Source organism: Balaenoptera acutorostrata, chromosome 8 (assembly GCF_949987535.1).
Source record: "Balaenoptera acutorostrata chromosome 8, mBalAcu1.1, whole genome shotgun sequence".
Lineage (NCBI taxonomy): Eukaryota > Metazoa > Chordata > Mammalia > Artiodactyla > Balaenopteridae > Balaenoptera > Balaenoptera acutorostrata.
Window position 1 is genome coordinate 79976304 of NC_080071.1, and position 16972 is coordinate 79993275.

The window sequence follows — 16972 nt, forward strand, 5'->3', positions numbered from 1 at the left end:
CCATTGCATAAATGAAGAAACTAAGGCTCAGAAAATTTAAGGCACTTGTCTAAATCCACACAAATGGTCATTGGCTGAGCCAAGATCAGTTAATCTACCTCCAGAATTCACACTTTACTGCTTCCTCAGTGATCCCAGTGGTCTCACCTTTAATTCTATGTTGATCAAATGCTAAAACAAGATAAATTGAAGAAACAAAAATAGAAAACATTCCAATATCCTTTTATTTGTCTACAAGCAGAGAGTTGATAACATAGGAAGATATAGATTTGTAACTGTTGGTCCTCCAGTGCATCAGAATGGATGTTTCCATTCCATTATGGTTATTCTCATCCTCTTGATAAAAATCAGTCCTTTAAAAAAATGTATTTACATGGAACTCTTTTCAGTCAGACCCATAATTAACAGCTGTAGGACAATGCATTCTTTATCACACATTTCTAATTTTCTTCCATGCTTTTAAAGATTTCCCTAAATACCAGATACCTTGATAGACAGTGATGGTGTTATTTCTTGCTTTTCAGGATAGAGTTTGTCAATGAAAAGATGGGATATAAAATTTAATCAGAAAGACAGAATATAGTAAGGAGTGATTTGCAGAGTAGTTAACTGTTTTGTGCTGCTCCAAAGACTGGAAAGAAAATCACAGGTGACTTTCCTGAATTAGGCTTGATGTCTCTGTGTCAGTAGTTAGACTTTCCTGCTTTAGGGTAGACCACTCTTTGTGGCATTTAGGCATTTTCATCTGCTTGTCCACCTCTTCACGACTCTAAATCTTATTCAGGACCAGAACAATTGGCTGTTGCCTAAGGAGAAAGTTCAGGGCCATTGGGAATGCTCCTATCTCTCAAATTTTGAAATCTAAATTTTTTTAACCAAGAAACAAAGACTTTCAACTTGTTACCTAGAGTAAGCAGATACAAATGGTCCTGGCAAAAATAACCTGAATTGTTTAGAAAGTTCTTTCAAATTAATTTAAATATAAAGGGTGTTTAGTTCAAGTTCTACGTTAACTCCAAGGGTTCAGTCCAGTTATTTAGAAGTTGCCATTAGAGCTTCTTTATTTCACCCAAACTTTGGGTTCTCCTTGTGGTGGCAGAATGTTTGCCAGTGATGCTAGGCTGACGTCCTACCCACTCAGTAACCTTAGTGGAATGAAGACTCCCCTCCTACTGTTCTATAAAAAGGACTCAAGGTTGAGTCTTATTGACTCTTATTTATCTCGCTTGACTCATGTGCCCATCTCTATAGCAATCACCGTGTCCAAGTGGATGCAATATTTTGCTGAACATGGCCTGAGTCATATGCCCATCTTTGGAGTCAGAAGATGGAGAAATTTGGACTTGAAAGTAGGAGAGGTTTAGTCCCCAAGGAAAATTAGGTGCCTTTACCAAAAGAATGGGTAACAAATGCTAGATATGCAAAAATAGTGGATGTCCACTTATAACTTTGTGGCCCAAAAGATTCCTCCTCTATCTTCTGCAACCTGGTGGCTCAATTGAAACGACTTTTCTCTAGGCTGACTGGTCAGTAGTTGAGCAGAAAATTTCCTGTCTCACCATTTCTCCAGTGTCTCAAGAAGACAACATGCTTTTAATCATCCACTGGGAGAAATGTGACATTTTAATGACAATTTTAGTGTATCATTCTACCATGGTTGGTAATTTTTAACCCCTGTGTCATTTGTCACTTTTTTACATCAGCTTTTCTGAAAACACTAGCCTCAAATGACAGCCTAAAAGGGAAGCTGCTTGTTAATTTTACAACTTTCAGTAAATAGATGGAAACCCCAGAGCTTAAGACAAAAGAATTTGTCTGAGGAGGACAGGTTGTCACTTGTTTCTCATCATCATGTGGGGTCAGACGGGTCTTTTCCCTAGTGGATCTCCATGAAGCTCATGACCTAATGAGCTCTGTGGGAGGCAGTTCAGGCTAAACAGAACCCCTGAGAGAATGAGGTATCGCTGTTACAGCCCACAGACGTGCATAGAGCTGAGGTAGGGTGCAGTGGGTCCACGTACTGTTACCAGTTTCCTACAGTGACATCATTTTACTGCTTCTTTTTTTATTGCTAAGTACACTATCGAATATAGAGTTAAACAAGAACATCCTAAACATTATTTGTTATGGTAATGCACAATGCCTAGATATAAAGCGCAGTCCTTTTGAAAATTCCCCCCACCACATACACACACTTGGTACAATACATTGCACACAGTAGTAACTCAGTAAGTATTCTCTATCTTGAATGAGTGCATATTACATGAGCTCTTAGAGTATGTCCTTGGGGTGCCCTACTAAATGATGGCCCCCCCCTTCTTAGTACTGGTGCTCAGTCAGAATGTACCATTGTAGCCCTACCAGCTGTTGAGGGCCTGTACATATTCTGATTAGGTTGAGGTGTCCTTTCAGTGCCCATACTATATTATTGTAAAATACTGTGTACATCACTCCTGCCTCTTCTTCACCAGGCATTCAAAGTAAGCTCATTAAACACTGCTTTTCTCATGCACTGATTCTCTCTTAGGCCTCTTTTCTATCAGTTTTATATGTATCTTTTGCCCCATGATGACTCTGAGGGGTTTATGATTCATGCTAAGATGCCACTGTACCTTGTGATACTTTTCAAAGGATACAAACAGTGGAGATATAATGCCTGAATCCAAAGACTTCAGTCCCTAGTGATAGGTGATGTCAGGAAAACCAAATCTCTGGTTTCAAAGACTTCCTCTTGCCCTTCTCATAACACAGTCAGCAAGGTCCTACTTTTCCAGGACACTAAGCCAGCTGAGCTCCCATTTTTTCCCTGCTGGGATTCTCATGATCCCCCTCCTTAGCATTAAGAAATGAAGTAGCCGTGTCTCTGGTGATCAGAAGGACTGCAGGTGTCTTTGCAGGTGGAGAGAGGCGGTACGATCATTAATGTTTTAGGCTAAAAACATCAATCTTGAGGTCTAACACTTGCATTCTTTATACTTTAAAGACATATACTCTTTAAACAAACGAATTTAAAATATATGAAATTTAAAATCCTAAAAATGCCAGCTGCATCCATGTTTCTACCTCAGGAAATTCAGCCCTTCCATTACTATTAAGTACAGGCAGAGGGGGATACATGATTAATTTTAGAATGGCTATTGGGAGATTCCTAGATATAAAACAGGACTTTTTTAGCTCACACATTCTAAACAAACCATGAGTATTCATGTTGAACTCAATGGCATCTCCTAGAGTTGCAGACTCTTGAAAGTGAGGGAGATACCGGTTAGCTCCACATTGCAAATAGTCCAGATGTTATATAAATAAAGTGAATATTGGTATTAACACATCAGAGGGCTCTATAGCCTTTGCTGACGGGCTGTGCAGCAGAAGGTTTGAGGTGTGTGAAAGAGCCACCAGCAACTCCATCAACCACAGTGGTGCAGTGACACAGGATCCCAAAGTATAGGAGGGGCCTCCTTACATTGCACCATCATCGGGCACCTGGGAGCTAGTTCTGGGTCAGCTCCTGGAGAGAAGAAGCAAACAATTTTTAGTTGAGGCAATGGAGGAGAGCTTGTAATGAAAGGTTTTCTACAACCTCATTAAGGTTCATCTGTCACAACTTACCCCACACACACCTGTACCTTAGTGGAAATGCTCTGCTTACTGCCATCTAAGGCCATTCCTGCTTTGGTTCAGACTTCCCACTCCTGCATCTATACAACCATATCCTCAACCATGGCAAACCCAGCACCAGACTCCACTTCCTTCCATCATGGCCTCTCAGAACGTGACCGACCAAGTTGAATATAGTGACTCCCTCCTCTCAGATATTATATCTATGCCTCTACCACACACTTCATTTTGTTATCCCAAAGTTTAGTTATTCTTATAACACTTTTATAATTGTTGCCATGTCAATGAACCATCTGGGGCAGTATTCACTTTAAACAAATTGAAATTAGACTCACTTTTTAAAACTTTAAGTGAAGTAATTTTAAAAGAAAACATTATACCACTACTGAAAATAGAAAAGCGTTTCACTTGCCATAAACAGAAGGTATCTATGGAAATAAATACAGCAGGGGCCAAAAAATGTAATTAAATTTTAGCTATACTGGGCCAGCCTGGGTCTCTCAGCCTGAGGCGTCTTCTCTGGGTGGCGTAGATGGAGACAAACCAAGTATGAGAAGAATTTAGAGGGCACCCTAGCATGAAAGTGAGGATTTCTTCTGAAAGTAGTCAGAAGGATGGAAAGCAAAGTGGCTTTCTTGATTCAGTGTGATTTAGTGCTCTGTTCTTGCATAGCCTGAGATTACCCTGCAGGCCACAGAGTAAATACCCCATACGTTGAGACCACCATCTTATGATGTATTGCCCTGTATTGCCAGTTATTCTTTGGCATGCATTTTAATCTCTCCACAAGTTTATAAACTCCCTGATGATAGGACTGGTCCTAAAGATCTTGGTTTCCCTTTCTACCTGCAAGATTCTTGATCCTGACGATTTGTTAGTAACTACAGGAGCTGAGCAGAAAGATAAGTAGGGTTAAAAAAAATACCCTAATATTTCTTGCAGTGATTCTACCTCATTCAGCTAGCAACTCTTTGGTTGGTGTTGGCAATGTAGGTGCTGGGCATATGGTGGTGAATAAGGTGGTGAATAAACAGAAAAAAATGAGAAAAAAATATATTCTGGCAATAATAAGATGAACACATATCATGAAATAGATTTGTTTTTAGGTTTGACAGATGGTTCAAGTCTTATTTCAATGCTAAATGTATTACTCTAAATCCAGAGAAAATTACTTTACCAGAATGAAAAAAACAGAATGTTAGATCATGAAAAGGCCAGTGGGCCCTTTATTCAGTTTACTGGGTAGCACTAAAAATATTGTTCACTGATCACCTTCCTTTCAGGCTCTGGCATCAGGAACCTGCAGCTTATTCCATGACACATGTGATCATTAAAGGAGATTTATTTGGAAATAGACAGTATGTGGAGACATTCCTTAAGCCTTTTTTTTTTCAGCTGGGCCATGTTTTTCCATCTATCAGCTCAGAACTCCCAGGTTGCAGGGTCACAATAATGGGAAACATGTGCACAGCGCTTGTTAACTGTGTGCCAGATGCATTTCCATTACTCTCAACATATATTAATGATTTGAGTCCTTAAAAGAATCCAATGAGGAAGGATATTAGTTTTCTTTTGCCATCATGATGAATTACCACAAACTTAGCTTAAAATGACACAGATTTATTATCTTACAGTTCTGTAGGTCAGAAGTCTGAGTTGGATCTCATGGGGCTAAAATCAGTGCCTGCAGGGCTGCATTCCTTCTGGAGGCTCTAGGGGAGAATCCATTTCCCTGCTCATTCGGGTTGTGGCAGAATTGAGTGTCTTCAGTGGTAGGACTGAGGTCTCCATGTCCTTGTTGTCTAATGGCTTAAGACTGTTCCCAGCTCCCAGAGGCCACCCACATTCCTTGATTCTTGCCCTCTTCCTCCATCTTCATGCTTTGAATTTCTCCTGCCTCTTCTCTCTTTGCATCTCCCTCTCCTGCTCTTCTGCCTTCCTCTTCCACTTTAAGGACTCCCGTGACTAAATTGTATCCACATAGATAATCCAGGATAATCGTCCCATCTCAAGGTTCATAATCTTACTCACATCTGGAAAGTCCCTTTTGCCATGTAAAGTAACATAGTCACAAAGTCTGGGGATTAGGGTGTGCACATCTTTGGGAGGGGTCATTATTCTACCTGTCACATAAAGTACTACTGTGACCCCTATTTTGCAAGCAGGGGCTACTCTCTGAAATAATGAGAAAAATAGCAACCCACCAAGTTCCCCTTGTTCTTGCGATTCCCCACCATGGCAGGGGCCTCCCCTACCAAATTTGCTTTCATGAAGAATCTGACATCCAGGTGTTTGCACTTTAGTTTGACCGTGTGACAAGCTATGACCGGTTCCAGAACTATTTGCATTAGAACACATTTGTAATTAAGACATGAAAGGCATTCTCTTCTTGTAAAGAGATTTTAAGCAGCAGTTTTATTGAGAAGTTATTTTGCGCCTTTTTAATTACTTCCTGTTAGCATTCATATACTCCATCTATGCTCTAAATTGCCCTAGTGAGTTCTAAAGGAATTTTCAGAGACCCACTTCTCATTCATCCACCTGACCTCTGAGGACCTCTAAGAAAGCATGGCTGAATCTCTCTACCCTCCTGCTTTTTCCCTTGTCTCCGTATTACAGATGTCTCCTGGAGTTTCATGATTCAGTATCTCAAACCCAGACAGTGAGCTTCAGGAGGGAGACAGCCTTATTTTTCTGGTTCATCACCATATTTTCATCACAAAGCACAGAGCCTGCCATAGAGAAGTGTGGTTGGTGACTTCTGACCTGGCTTCCAGTGATACCCCTGACTTAGTATTCACCTCCTTGTGTAATCCCCTACCCTTGAATGTAGGAAGGACCTAGTTAGTACCTTGCTTCTGACAATAGCATATGGACAGAAAAATGGGGTGTCACATTTATGATTAGGTTACAAAAGATTTTGACCCCGCTCTTGCTAGCAGACTCTCACTCTTGTTTTCTTGGCTTACATGTTCAATGAACAGGCTGCCATATTGGAGAAGCCCATGGAGCAAGAAACTGAGGGTGGCTTCTCGACAACAGCTTACAAGGAACTTGGGGATGCCAAAAACCATATGAGCTTGGAGGTACATCCTTCCCCAGTCAAGCCTTGAGATGACTATAGCCACAGACGCCTTCTTTACAGTCTGCGAGAGATTCTGAAGCAGAGGACCCAGGTAAGCTGTGCCCAGATATCTGACCCAAAGAAAATGTGAGATAATCAATGTTTATTGCTTTAAGCCACACAGGTTTGGATTTTTTTTTTTTTTTTTTTGACAGGAAAGTAGGATTTATTGGTGGGCATGCGTGAGGAGGGGACGGCATCAAGGCCCTCAGTGCAGGGCCCGCCATGTGTCCAGGGGCCACAATTAGGGATGTGTTTGACCCCACAGCCATGTGGGATGAGCCGCTTTTCTGCCACAATGTTTTCAAATTCATCTATACTAAACTTAGTGAATCCCCACTTCTTGGAAATGTGGCTCTTCTGGCGGCCAGGGAACTTGACCTTGGCCCTGTGTAGGGCCTCAATCACATGCTCCTTGTTCTGCAGCTTGGTGCGGATTCACATTATGATTTGGCCAATATGGACCCTGGCCACTGTGCCCTGGGGCTTTCCAAAGGCACCACGCATACCTGTCTGGAGCCTAGATTGGAGACAGCATGCCAGTCACAAATGACTACTGGAAAGGGCCGTTTCCAAGATCCATTAGGGCAACACTTACAGGCAACAGGCTGCACACACTTCCGAGGATACTGCTCTTTGCAGCCATTACACGCCAGACCCCCATGTAGAAAAGAGCACGGTCGGCTTAATTGGCTGCAAATGGATCATTTTTTATGGGGCAATAGATTACTAACACAAGTAGGCACTCAATGGGTATTCGAGGAATGACAGTATGAAGAAGACTAGGCACAGGTATTTACTTATTTTTGTTCAGTTGATGGAGAGTTCATAACGACAGTGAGAAGTCTGGAGTTGAAGATGTTTGGATAACACTGTAGTTGGCTGTAGCTAAGGTGTTAGAGCAGTTCAAATTTAGACACCTTGAGAATCCTTGAAGATGTTCCATTGCTTAATCCCTTTCTCCTATGCTAAAGCAGAACATTTTTCATCAAGGAGCTTAGAATCAGATGCTTAGAATCTGCTGCCTCAATCTCTGTTTGTCCTCATGTATGCATATTTCAGGAAAAACTCTGTAGCCAGGAGAACCCTGCAAACTCCATGTAGTTGGCCCTGGGCAGAGCTGCTTACTTGTTTATCTGATATCTTTATTTATCCTGTCATGAATAAGTTCATTAGCCTCCTCCCCATTTTCTGTTGTGATTAACTATATAATATTAGTGAAGACTGATCCTGAAGCACTTCCTGGGGATGGAGAGAGGTATGACTTATTTTTCTAACAATATGTATATTGACTACCCATAGGAAAAATCAGTGCATGAAAAACAAAATGCGTCATTCCTAATAGGAGCACAGACTCGACGTCAAGTCTGCGGGATGCAGCTGAAATATGGAAATATCAGCTGTAGGATTTACTAATGCAGTCCTTGAAGCAGAGGAATACAACGTATGAAAATTCAGTTGGTGAAAGTGAGGGGATGGAAAAAGATATTCCATGCAAATGGAAATCAAAAGAAGGCTGGAGTAGCAATACTCATATCAGATAAAATAGACTTTAAAATAAAGAATGTTACAAGAGACAAGGAAGGACACTACATAATGATCAAGGGGTCAACCCAAGAAGAAGATATAACAATTATAAATATATATGCACCCAACATAGGAGCACCTCAATACATAAGGCAACTGCTAACAGCTATAAAAGAGGAAATTGACAGTAACACAATAATAGTGGGGAACTTTAACACCTCACTTACACCAATGGACAGATCATCCAAAATGAAAATAAATAAAGAAACAGAAGCTTTAAATGACACAATAGACCAGATAGATTTAATTGATATTTATAGAACATTCCATCCAAAACAGCAGATTACACTTTCTTCTCAAGTGCTCACAGAACATTCTCCAGGATAGATCACATCTTGGGTCACAAATCAAGCCACAGTAAATTTAAGAAAATTGAAATCATATCAAGCATCTTTTCTGACCACAATGCTATGAGATTAGAAATGAATTACAGGGGAAAAAATGTAAAAAACACAAACACATGGAAGCTAAACAATACGTTACTAAATAACCAAGAGATCACTGAAGAAATCAAAGAGGAAATCAGAAAATACCTAGAGACAAATGGCAATGAAAACACGACGATCCAAAACTTATGGCATGCAGCAAAAGTGGTTCTAAGAGGGAAGTTTATAGCTATACAAGCCTACCTCAAGAAACAAGAAAAATCTCAAGTAAACAATCTAACCTTACACCTAAAGGAACTAGAGAAAGAAGAACAAACAAAACCCAAAGTTAGCAGAAGGAAAGAAATCATAAAGATCAGAGCAGAAATAAATGAAATAGAAACAAAGAAAACAATAGAAAAGATCAATAAAACTAAAAGCTGGTTCTTTGAGAAGATAAACAAAATTGATAAATTAGCCAGACTCATCAAGAAAAAGAGGGAGAGGACTCAAATCAATAACATTAGAAATGAAAAAGGAGAAGTTACAACAGACACCGCAGAAATACAAAGCATCCTAAGAGACTACTACAAGCAACTCTATGCCAACAAAATGGACAACCTGGAAGAAATGGACAAATTCTTAGAAAGGTATAACCTTCCAAGATGGAATCAGGAAGAAATAGAAAATATGAACAGACCAATCACAAGTAATGAAATTGAAACTGTGATTAAAAATCTTCTAACAAACAAGAGTCCAGGACCAGATGGCTTCACAGGTGAATTCTATCAAACATTTCGAGAAGAGCTAACACCCACCCCTCTCAAACTCTTCCAAAAAATTGCAGAGGGAGGAACACTCCCAAACTCATTCTATGAGCACACCATCACCCTGATACCAAAACCAGACAAAGATACTACAAAAACAGAAAATTACAGACCAATATCACTGCTGATTATAGATGCAAAAGTCCTCAACAAAATACTAGCAAACAGAATCCAACAACACATTAAAAGGATCATAAACCATGATCAAGTGGGATTTATCCCAGGGATGCAAGGATTCTTCAATATACACAAATCAATCAATATGATACACCATATTAACAAATTGAAGACTAAAAACCATATGATCATCTCAATATATGCAGAAAAAGCTTTTGACAAAATTCAACACCCATTTATGATAAAAACTCCCCAGAAAGTGGGCATAGTAGAAACCTACCTCAACATAATAAAGGCCATATATGACAAACCCACAGCAAACATCATTATCAATGGTGAAAAACTGAAAACATTTCCTCTAAGATCAGGAACCAGACAAGGATGCCCACTCTCACCACTGTTATTCAACATAGTTTTGGAAGTCCTAGCCATGGCAATCAGAGAAGAAAAAGAAATAAAAGGAATACAAATTGGAAAAGAAGAAGTAAAACTGTCACTGTTTGCAGATGACATGATACTGTACATAGAGAATCCTAAAAATGCTACCAGAAAACTACTAGAGCTAATCAATGAATCTGGTAAAGTTGCAGGATACAAAATTAATGCACAGAAATCTCTTGCATTCCTATACACTAATGATGAAAAATCTGAAAGAGAAATTAAGGAAACACTCCCATTTACCATTGCAACCAAAAGATTAAAATATCTAGGAATAAACCTACCTAGGGAGACAAAAGACCTGTATGCAGAAAACTATGACACTGATGAAAGAAATTAAAGATGATACCAACAGATGGAGAGATATACCATGTCCTTGGATTGGAAGAATCAATATTGTGAAAATGACTATACTACCCAAAGCAATCTACAGATTCAATGCAATCCCTATCAAATTACCAATGGCATTTTTTATGGAACTAGAACAAAAAATCTTAAAATTTGTACGGAGACACAAAAGACCCCGAGTAGCCAAAGCAGTCTTGAGGGGAAAAAAACAGAATTGGAGGACTCAGACTCCCTGACTTCACACTATACTACAAAGCTACAGTCATCAATACAATATGGTACTGGCACAAAAACAGAAACATAGATCAATGGAACAAGATAGAAAGCCCAGAGATAAACCCACGCACCTATGGTCAACTAATCTATGACAAAGGAGGCAAGGATATATAATGGAGAAAAGACAGCCTCTTCAATAAGTGGTGCTAGGAAAACTGGACAGCTACATGTAAAAGAATGAAATTAAAACACTCCCTAACACCGTACACAAAAATACACTCAAAATGGATTTGAGACCTAAATGTAAGACCAGACACTATAAAACTCTTAGAGGAAAACATAGGAAGAACACTCTTTGACATATATCACAGCAAGATCTTTTTTGATCCACCTCCTAGAGTAATGGAAATAGAAACAAAAATAAACAAATGGGACCTAATGAAACTTCAAAGCCTTTGCACAGCAAAGGAAACCATAAACAAGACGAAAAGACAACCCTCAGAATGGGAGAAAATATTTGCAAATAATCAACAAACAAAGGATTAATCTCCAAAATATATAAACAGCACATGCAGCTCAATATTAAAGAAACAAACAACCCAATGCAAAAATGGGCAGAAGACCTAAATAGACATTTCTCCAAAGAAGACATACAGATGGCCAAGAAGCACATGAAAAGCTGCTCAACATCATTAATTATTAGAGAAATGCAAATCAAAACTACAGTGAGGTATCACCTCACACCAGTTAGAATGGGCATCATGAGAAAATCTACAAACAACAAATGTTGGAGAGAGTGTGGAGAAAGGGAACCCTCTTGCACTGTTGTTGGGAATATAAATTGACACAGCCACTATGGAGAACAGTATGGAGGTGCCTTAAAAAACTAAAAATAGAATTACCATAAGATCCAGCAATCCCACTACTGAGCATATACCCAGAGAAAACCATAATTCAAAAAGACACATGCACCCCAATGTTCATTGCAGCTCTATTTACAATAGCCAGGTCATTGAAGCAACCTAAATGCCCATCGACAGACAAATGGATAAAGAAGATGTGGTACATATATACAATGGAATATTCCTCAGCCATAAAAAGGAACGAAATTGAGTCATTTGTTGAGATGTGGATGGATCTAGAGAGTGTCATACAGAGTGAAGTAAGTCAGAAAGAGAAAAACAAATATCATATATTAACGCATGTATGTGAAACCTAGAAAGATGGTATAGATGAACCGGTTTGCAGGACAGAAGTAGGGACTCAGATGTAGAGAACAAACATATGGACACCAAGGGGGGAAAGCCATGGGGGGGTCGGGATGGTGGTGTGATGAATTGGGCAATTGGTATCGACATGTATACACTGATGTGTATAAAATTTATGACTAATAAGAACGTGCTATATAAAAAAATAAATAAAATTAAATTAAAAAAATTAAAAAAGTTAATATAGACAAAAAGGTGAAAAAAAAAAGAAAACAGAAAAAGAAAATTCAGTTGGAAGTCGAACTTAGGATTTCTTTCCAACTTGGCTTAGTCTTGAATGGTTAAACGAATTGACACAATAAAGTGGGTGAAGGACTAATCTGAGCACCCATTCTCAATAATTTATAGCACCCAATCAAGTCGTTCCACTGGCTGTAAACGTAGCAGCAGAAAGAAGCGTCCAAGCAAAGATCTGGTTAGTAGACTCTGCCTTCAGCCACCCGTCAAGTCGCCAGTTTGTTCTGAGACCCTTGACTCTCGTGCACAAGCTTTTTTTCTCCAACAATCTGAAACTCATCAACCCTTCCTCTGACCTCCATTTCAGCATCTTAGCTATAGAGAAGGGGACTAGATTACTCAAACTTGGGGGACATTCATTCAAAAACTAAAAATAAGACAAATACACCAAAATGGATGTGGTGTTATTTGAATTTTTAAAATTGTGCTTTTTGCACAAGTCATCTTGGAATAATTTAGAAACAATATGATGATGGTAGACATTGTTTTGACCCTTCCGAAAAATTTTTACCTTGTTTGTTCATTTACACCCTCATCCACAAACTCTTTCTTGTAGTTTACCAGGAAGGTATGTGTTAAGTCCCTGTAGTAAAAGGAGATTGAGGTCCCTCCCACAGTCCTGAGAGGCTGGGTTGAAATGGGTAAGAAGAAACATCTGGTGACACTTTCAGCCATTAGTGCATCAACACAAAGACAGTGGGTCAGGACTTAGATCTTTGTCAATATTTTCACTTGGTATAGTCTAACTGCTTTAAGGCTGGGGATTAGAGGCCCTAGAAAAGTGCCTGGAGAATAAACTAGAACTATAAGGAACTGAGAGAAGGAATATGTAACTGCTAAAGCAGAAACCCCTGCTCCAGGGTCTCTACTTTCACCAGGGCAGATGGAAGGGGCAGCAGGTCTTCCTTCTAGACCCTCCTCACCTGAGGGTCTGGTCTCTTTCCATCAGAGTATTTCCCTCTCCCTCTCTGTCACCAGTGGTCCATTTGGGGCACCACTAATTTCTAGTCTAACTGTGCAGGGAATAATGAATTTCTGCTTTATTTCCCTCTCACCCACATCTATATAGCCCAAAGCACTTCTGCCACATCAGCTCCTTTGATTATCACTAAAGCCTTCTGTAGTGGAGGGGGTTTATGTCCATTCCATAGGTGAGAACACAAGTCAAGGAGTTTGCTCAAGTACATGCAGCTATGTTGAAGGGTCAGCAGGAAACCCAGGTCATCAGGCAACGAGAGCAGAGTCAAGGCTGGGACTAGGGTGAGGCAAGTGAGGTATTCACATTGCACCGAAAAACTCAGTGATCAAGACAACTAAAATTTTAATGCAAAATTTCTAAAAATCAAAAATAGCACAATTTTAAATAAAGAGAGGTTCACTGCTAGTGATTTTTCTTTTTTTTTTTTTTGCCTCAACTCCAGTATGGCTGGTAAGGCACTATCTTTTCACCTCCTGTTGTTTCCCAGCTTCTCAGGGCTCCCAGTGACCTGCTGTTCTGCTCTGCCCTGAAGCACGTCCTGCTGCTCTGCTCCATATCGGCATGGGCAGCCTCGGGAAACGGCCGCTTGTTCCCGCTACTGCTATTCTGGCCAGCTCTCTTCTCCTGCCTTAGCAGCCCTTGTCCAGGTGGAGAATAGCTTAGTAAAATCTCTTCCTTCAGAATGGGGTTCAGATCTATGAAAATCAGAGGTGAAATAACATTTGTTCTTTAAGATGCTGTTGTCACCACCTGAAGACTGGCATCTGCAAAGCTGCTGTCACAGTTCTACAAATAGGGAGGAAAGGAGCCAATGTCCCGAAGTACATCCTGTCTGCAGGACACCAGGCGACATAGCAGAGTTGTCAAAGGGCACAAATTCTGAAGCCAGACTGTCTGCTCCAAATTCTGGTCCAAACACTTGCTAGCTGTGTGGTTTTAGGTGAACTATTTACCCTCAAACCGGGATATTAATAGGGTCCACCTAGTGAGGTTGATATGAAGAATAATACATGTGAAGTGCTTAGAACTGTGCCTGACATATAACGGGCATTCGGTACATGCCAGCAATTGTTATAGTTATTTAATTTTATGCTCACAATAACTCAGTGAGCTGGTCATATTATGACCATGAATAGTAAATTTAAGTAACCCATTCAAGAAATTCTGGTAAAATGGAAGGAGATGACACCTGAACTACCATTTTCATAGAAAACCATAGAACACATTTGATTCTTTCAAGAGAAGAAAAATGTGCTTTTTACTCAGAATGGTTCCAGTTTTCTGTCTTATTGGAAATTAAGTAAGGAGCAAGAGCTTGTGATAAGGCCAAGACATTTCTTCTTTTGTTTTGCTTTTATTTGAAGACTGGTCAGGCTTGTATTTTATTTCATGAGCTTTTAAAAAAAAATCATCCTTAACTAGTAATTTGGAACAAAAGGTTACTTTACCTTCAACAATCTAAATTGCTCCTGTTTCTAACCTGCCTGTTGAAGAGTATTGTTTTCAGTCTTCTACAGACCTTCGTGCCTTTAAAATTGCTGATATGTAAGCAGCATACTTTCTCTCTGTCTCTTGTTGGAACCCTGCACTAACATTGATGTAATGTACACACACTTACCACCTGCTCCACAAACCATCCCCAAATACTGTCAAATTGTGCAGGACACGGTCAAGAGGCTCTACACAGCAACAGAGAAGTGTTGATCTTGTTTTTTATTTCCCTTGATAGATTCTGCTCTGCCTAAAAGCCAAGCAAATTAAAAACATACATTGAAGAGCTTGAAGAATTACATAAATCAAAATAATATTATCTAAGTGAAACCCCCCAAAAAGAATCACATCAGAAACCAGTGTAATCGGAGCTATATGGAGGAGAGAGTTTAAAAGGGGGGGATGCATCCTGCTTTTAACAGAAGAGTTTTGCTAACGTCATCATCCCCTTGAGAGGGAGAGAGATCAATTCTATCAACCCCAAGCCTATATCAATAGGCATTTATATATCCATCCAGCTTATGATATTCTATTATTTCCTATAGACTTGTGTGGTTTGTTTTTTTTTTTGGCTGTGCCACGTGGCATGTGGGTCTTAGTTCCCCGACCAGGGATGGAACCTGTGCCTTCTGCACTGGAAGCACGTAGTCCTAACCAGTGGACCACCAGGGAAGTCCCTCCTATAGAGGTTAAATGTGGGTAGTTCAGGTCTTTCTGTTTTGTCCCTTGTTAAATAAGAAGTAATACTGCTCTTAAACACAAATGCCATTTTAAAAGTAACGTAGAGTTTGGTAATTTGTTCCTGAGTGGGAGAAAGAAGAGTTGAGATATCTAGCAAGTGTTTTTTTTTAATGTGTGATTTTTTTAAATTGTGGTAAACTCCACATAATATAAAATCTACCATTTTAACCAGGTTAAAGTGTAAAATTCAGTGACATTTAGTACATTCATAATGTTGAGCAACCATCACCGCTATTGAGTTTCAGAATATTTCATCACTCCAAAGGAAATCCATGCCCATTAAGCAGTCACTGCCCATTCTTCTCTCCCCCAGGCCCTGTTAACCTCCAACCTGCACTATGTCTCTTTGGACTTGTCTGGATATTTCAAGTAAATGGAATCATACAACATGTGACCTTTTTTGCCTAGCTTCTTTCAGTTAGTGTAACATTCTCAAGGTTCATCCACTTTGTAGCTTGTACTAGCACTTTATTCCTCTCTATGACTGAATAATATTCCATCGTATGGGTACACCACATTTTGTTTACCCATTAATCAGTTGATGGACATTTGGGTTGTTGTCACCTTTGGTTATTGTGAATAGTGCTGCTATATATACTTGTGCTCAAGTTTTTGTCTGAACACCTGTTTTCAATTCTTTTGGGTAGAGACCCAGGAGTGGATTTTCTGGGTCATAAGGCAATTTATTGTCTAACTTACTGAGGAACTGTCAAAATGCTTTCCATAGTGACTGCACCATTTTACGTTGCCATCTAACAAGCTTTTGAAAAAACTTAATAACACGATTTATGAAAATTAAGGATATGCCTATTCAAAAATGCATCCATATTTTCCAAGGACATATACATGTCTAATATTTATCAAAAACCATGAATCAGTCAGATATAGACATTCCAGCTGTTAGAATGATGTCTCCAGGAGTGAAGAAAAACTAACCCATCAAACTTTTTTTTATCCATTGTTGAAGATGCAAACTATGGTCAAGATCAACTGAATCCCTTTGCTCTGATTTTCAATCACTTAGCAATCTTCAGATGCCTGATAGAGTTTCCCAGGTATTTACTTATCAAGAAAGATAGCAAGGAGGGTCCTTCTGGGACATGGACACGAACATGCCATTCCTAGAAAAGTCTCCGTATTTCCCATCTGATTTATATCTCAGTCATGTGATGGGTTGTTATAAATCAGACAGCCAGAACTTAGTCAACCATCCCCAAGTGAACTGCCAAATCATACATGGTTTCTTCTTTTTTTCATCATGTCTTAACATGTCTGAAATCAATTACTTCTTAGATTCCATGAAATGAAATGATTTTGATGAAGCAAGGCTCAGGTTTTTGACCCAGGACCTTAGTGACCCCATAGAGGTTTATTGAATTCGAGAGGCCAGGAATAAAATAGACCTACCCTGGCCTTATCTAGCATATCATGTGGATTATTTGCATACTGTTGCATACTATTACCTACTCCCCCCTCCACCACCCCACACACTCCTATCTCCAGCCACCCCCATCTCTGTCACTTGGGTAACTCTTTTACTCATCCTTCAAGACTTAGTCCAGTCTCTTTCTCTGACATCTCCTACTGGGCTAAGTACACAGCCTTGTAACCTCACA

At 39.6% G+C, this 16972-nt stretch overlaps 1 non-coding gene across 1 annotated transcript; it reads right to left on the bottom strand.

The window, feature by feature from the left end:
* Nucleotides 1–7306: 7306 nt before the first annotated feature.
* On the bottom strand, nt 7307–7441 carry LOC114239151 (small nucleolar RNA SNORA70). The gene has a single exon (XR_003624356.1). It is a non-coding gene; the product is annotated as a small nucleolar RNA SNORA70 (small nucleolar RNA).
* Between the last annotated feature and the right edge of the window lie 9531 nt (nt 7442–16972).